The sequence below is a fragment of the Solanum tuberosum genome, unplaced genomic scaffold, assembly GCF_000226075.1.
Source record: "Solanum tuberosum cultivar DM 1-3 516 R44 unplaced genomic scaffold, SolTub_3.0 scf00229, whole genome shotgun sequence".
NCBI lineage: Eukaryota > Viridiplantae > Streptophyta > Magnoliopsida > Solanales > Solanaceae > Solanum > Solanum tuberosum.
The window spans coordinates 727,977-733,631 of record NW_006239154.1 but is presented as its reverse complement, the minus strand read 5'-3'; positions in this window follow the sequence as shown (position 1 = coordinate 733,631).

The window sequence follows — 5,655 nt, the reverse complement described above, 5'->3', positions numbered from 1 at the left end:
TTAAAAAATTCAGCTTCAAAATTTCATTTTTTCACCCCTACCCTCGACCCCCTACCAGCCTCCAAAAAAATTAGGTTTATTTTTAAAAAATATTTTCAACTTCAATTTTTGATTTTTTCACCCTTACCCTCGATCTCCCCCCCCNNNCCCCCACCCCCCCCCCCCCCCTCGCCAACCCCCATACCAGTTGTTTCCAAGTTTGTTAACAAGGTCTTGGTGCCCAGAAGTGAGAAGAGGAATGTGGCTTCTGTAGCTGATCTATTTCTAATGGAGCAATTGGATGAACTAGAAGTTGTAAGTCTTCCTAGCATTATGCTTGAACACATACATAGAGTTATGACTTGGAAAATTTCCAAACATGACATACCCTATGGGTATCTTTTGAATCATGTGTTTGAACACTTCGGAGTGCCCCTTGGCAGGGGAGTTTCTGGCATTGTGAAACAAATGTTCTCTCCGGCCTCACTTTTGGTGTGCGGGTGTGCTGAGGGAAAAGTCAAGGCTAAGTCTCATGTGCCTGACCTTCTTGAGCAACAGGAATCCCTCAAGCGTGAGCTAAATGACTTCACAGTAACCTTGAGTGCTAAGGAGATAGAAATTGCACAACTTAAGGCACAACTGCAGCAGACTATTTCACAGGGACCTGGTACCAGTACTGCGGATAAAGAGGACGTAGAATAGTTAAGAGATGAGAATGCATAGCTGCTAAAGACAAATGCCTCACTCAGTGAGGAAGTTCAGGCTCTTAAGAAGCAAATCATTCAGGCTCACGTCGATGCTAATAATCACATGACCCTATTGTTACAATCCTTCCCTCCCCATCCCACTTCTTCCTAAATGAGTCTGTTGTCCAAATTTCGTATGTATTTCAGTGTCTAAGTTGTTTCCCCTGTTTTTATCTTGTGGCAAAGTGTACTGTCTTTGGCCGAACTTTGTGGTCAGCATAAGTGATCTAACGATATCATCTTTTTTTGCCCTGCTTAGTATGCTTTTATCTTCTCTATTTTTGCTTACTTGCGCATATAATGTGTGGCCCATGGCCCTGACTTCCTAATGTTTTGCATGCAGCTCGTATAAGTTTATTGTCACTCTTTTTCAATGATGTCAAAAGGGGGAGTTGATAAGTAAACTGTGTGTGAAATTAATGTATAGTGACATGGGGAATATTGAAAGGAGGAACTGATACTTTGAATGAATGTTAACTCATATGAGGCAGTTCGTTTGGCATCATCAAAAAGAGGGAAAATGATAAGTCTTACTCTTTCCAGATGTTTTGATGATCCTCACAAATGTAGGGACCCGGTCCTCTGCAGAGTGTTCCGTCCGGGGCAATGTGTTATAAAACTTGAAAGTTGTCTTGTCAGAGGTTGGTGAGGTCGTCAGCGTACTGAACCAATAAGACTGGACGAGGTTGTTTGTCCAATGATTAATAAATCTTTATGGTTGATATATTCAACATGACAAACAACATATCAACTCATTCATTCAAAGAGAGAAAATTCAAGCTTTAACAAAACAACAAAGGACCTTATAGACTGAAGATTTTCTTCAAAGAGAGAAAATTCAAGCCTTAACAAAACAACAAGGGACCTCATAGACTGAAGATTTGCTTCTTGAGCCTGTTGTTATTTTGATTGCTTGTATTTGTGCTTAACTTGTAGGATTCATTTCACTTCTATTAGAAACGTTTCAAAACCTTGTGTGAATCATTGTAAGAACATAGTTGAGGGAAACTTTGTGTCTTACGATCTAAAGTTTATATTAATCAGTGAGGGTTAGTATAGTTGGCAATGCAGGAATTGCTTAGGTTCGTTAAGTAATAGGTTGTATTACTTAGTATTGATATTAGGAGGTTAATCTCATTGTTTGGTTGTAAACTATTTTTCGCTTTTGTTTGAGAAGATCAGTGAAAACAGTTTGAAAATCCTGTGAGACATGTCGTGGTTTTACTCCCTAGAGCAAAGAGGTTTCTACGTAAAGTATTGTGTGTTTTGCATTTACTTTTGTGCATCATAACTATCTTAAGGACCTGGTCCCATCGTAGTTAGAGGACGCATACATTGTAACAAATGGTTTCAGAGCTGCGACTTATGTTTCTGGTTAACACCAAGAAAAAAAAGATCCAGAAGGAATGGCTTCTCCACCAAGTCTAAAGGAACGACAGTCTACCACCCGTCCACCCCCGCTTCAATGGATAATTCTATGGATGGTGGAAGACAGGAATGCATGATTATATCAATGCAGAAGACACTAATCTGTGGGACGTGATTCTTGATGGACCATACATTCCCACCAAGGACGTAAAAGAAGGAGAACTTACGAAGGTGATTCCAAAAACCAAAAGAGAATATGATGAGGCTGACTGGAAGAAAATAGAGAAGAACTATAAAGCCAAGAAGTTGCTAGTTTGTGGGATTTGTCCAAATGAATACAACACGATCTCTGCTTGCGAGGCTGCAAAAGAAATTTGGGACTGTTTAAAAACAGCCCACGAAGGAACCACCCAAGTCAAGGAGTCTAAAGTAGACATGTTAACAACCCAGTACGAGAACTTCAGCATGAAGGAAGGTGAAACCATTCATGAGATGCATACAAGGTTCACTTCCATCACAAATGAACTAAGATGCCTTGGTGAACCCATTCACCCAAGCAAACAAGTTTGAAAGGTTCTCAGAGTTCTTCCCAAGTCTTGGTAAAGCAAAGTGAATGAAATCACTGAGGCTAGGGACCTAAAAGTCCTTACCATGGATGAACTGATCGGAAACTTGTAGACCTACGAGCTGAACAGGCAGCAGGGTCCATCGGTGAAGGAGGGAAACAGGGAGAAATATGTTGCATTAAAACGGCTCAAGGTGAGATTCTGTTTGTTTTTGGAGCAGCTGGGATGATACAGAATCAAGAGGAGATTCACCACCGATTATCAAAAAGATATACTATCTAAAGCATGATTTGATTAGATATGCAGAAGTTACTAACTTTGGCACCTGTCTCTCGAAGGAAATCTACAATGAGAGCCTTGTCTATCCCCTTTCACAAAACAAGCAAGGATTAATCAACAATCAAGGTTGCTTGATTAAGGGACATGTTCTCTATTCTTTTCTTTTTGGCATATTCTATGAAGCAACTTTTAGCAAAAATATTTTTAAGGAAATATGTCATACCTCTAGTGTGAGGGACATGAAAATCATACCAGGTGAACACACCAATAAAGACTAGCCCTTGCTGGGATTATTGTTTGGCATATACTGTCTTCATTGTTGGAATAATAAAATAAGAGTCATTGTATCTAACTATAGTGGTTTTCCTTATTGCCAATTGTTTGGTATTTTTCTCGTCACTATCCTTTCACTATTTTAGTTATTTAGCCTGTCAAATGCTGAAAGTTCTTTCAGTTTGGCAGTAACATTGACATCTATGTAATTGGTTGAAGGAAAAAGCAAATAAGAACATATTTAGATGCTATGAAATACGATCGTGTGAACAAAGTGAGCTAAACAGGGGATTCTTGGAGAAATAGCTTTGGTATGACACTTTGTTAATAAGATCCTCTCTACTCTAGAGTGCATGAAAGTGAATTTTTTTCATTTGTTATTTCAAAAAAAAAAGTTCATACTAGAATTTGTTGTTATCGTGTTCCTTAATAGAGTGGAAAAATATTATCTAAGTTGAAATTCTTAAAGAATTCTATTACATTCTGGTTGATCTTCAAAATTTATGTATCACCGAGTGAGATAAAAAGCCATGTCGTATGTCATTTTGTCACGACCCAAGCCTAGGGCCTAGACGTGACCGGCGAATGGGGAACCCGAAGGAACCCCAAACAAGCCTCATAGCATATCATTACACATCCTTGGTCGCGGAAGCAATTAAAATGACCATAAGCGATAAGCATAATCAAGGGTAAGTCGGGACTAAGGGAGCAAGAGAAAAAAGAGAATGATACATAAATACCATAGATGAGTCAAGCTCAAGCATAATACACAACTTGTCCAACACCACCTCTAAACATGGTTACTTAGCAGGGGCCAAGACAAACTACCGGGCTCACCCTCATAGTCAACACATAACTAAAAAAAAAAGTCTTATACATAGCAAGAGATCCTAAGCAACATCCCCGAAATGGAGGACTCACCAATAACCTCGATAGAAAATCGTACTAGCCACGCGGAGGAGGATGGTCAAGCGGTGCTCCGGTCCCTACATGGTGACATCATGTAGGCATAGAGTATGCGTTAGTACATTTGAATGTACTAAGTATATGGGATGCAATGCAATGCAACAAGGGATGGACATCATAGGCAAAATGCATAATCATACCCGATAGATAGCACATTAATGAAATGATATATATAATGACGCTTACATAAAAATCATATTTAGTGGGACGTAGTACATGTGTGGTGAGTGACAATCAATATAATACTTTCCAAGGCCTACCACCCCCTTGGAGAGGCGAAAGAGGTACAAACCCCTCAATGTGGTTACCCGGGCCTACCACCCCCCGAGCTAGGGACCAAGGTACAAACCCCTCGATATGGTTATACGGGCCTACTACCCCCCGTACTAGGCAACCAAGGTACCAACCCCTCGATACGGTTATACGGGCCTACTACCCCCCGTACTAGGCAACCAAGGTACCAACCCCTCGATACGGTTATACGGGCCTACTACCCCCCGTACTAGGCAACCAAGGTACCAACCCCTCGATACGGTTATACGGGCCTACTACCCCCCGTACTAGGCAACCAAGGTACCAACCCCTCGATACGGTTATACGGGCCTACTACCCCCCGTACTAGGCAACCAAGGTACCAACCCCTCGATACGGTTATACGGGCCTACTACCCCCCGTACTAGGCAACCAAGGTACCAACCCCTCGATACGGTTATACGGGCCTACTACCCCCCGTACTAGGCTTGGTCGACTCACAACACATATATAGAGAAAATCATATATATGTGTCCATTTCATCATCATTTCAATAATTATATAACCATCCGACTCATAGGACGTATATTGGACCTTCCATTTCCTAAGAATTCTATAAATGGGCATTTTATCAAACACATGGTGGGCTGCTGTTTAGGTAAATAAAATCATGTATTTCAAGAGTACTAAGTCCAACCAAATTCCAAAATCCATATAAATCAGCCCACCAACAACATACATATATATATATCAACCTTCATAATTTGATCGTGGAAGCATGAAAACCATAAACATCACATAATAATTCCATTTCATGATAATATGCAAAATAGACCATATTAGCATGTGTAGTAGTAATTTCATACTTCAAGAGTTCATAAATAACCATAAGGACCCATAAACTTGAAGTAGAAATAGAGGATAAATGGTTGGACTTGTGGAAAGGAAAGTTTCCTCAATCAAACCTACATACCTCAACTTTGGAGAATCCTTGATGGAGATTGAAATGGAGAATTGAAGCTTGAGATTGAGTCTTGAATCCGGAATTAGAGCTTGAGATGCTTGAATTTGATTGAGGATCTTGGTGGAGTTTTGGAGAGGGCTTACAGAGTGTTTTTGAAGTTAAAAATAACTAAGTATGGGACATATCCCCTTTTTATAAAAAAACGTCTCCAACACTTAGCCTCACAAAAAAAAATAGCTCACTGGAAATTGCAAATCTGCAC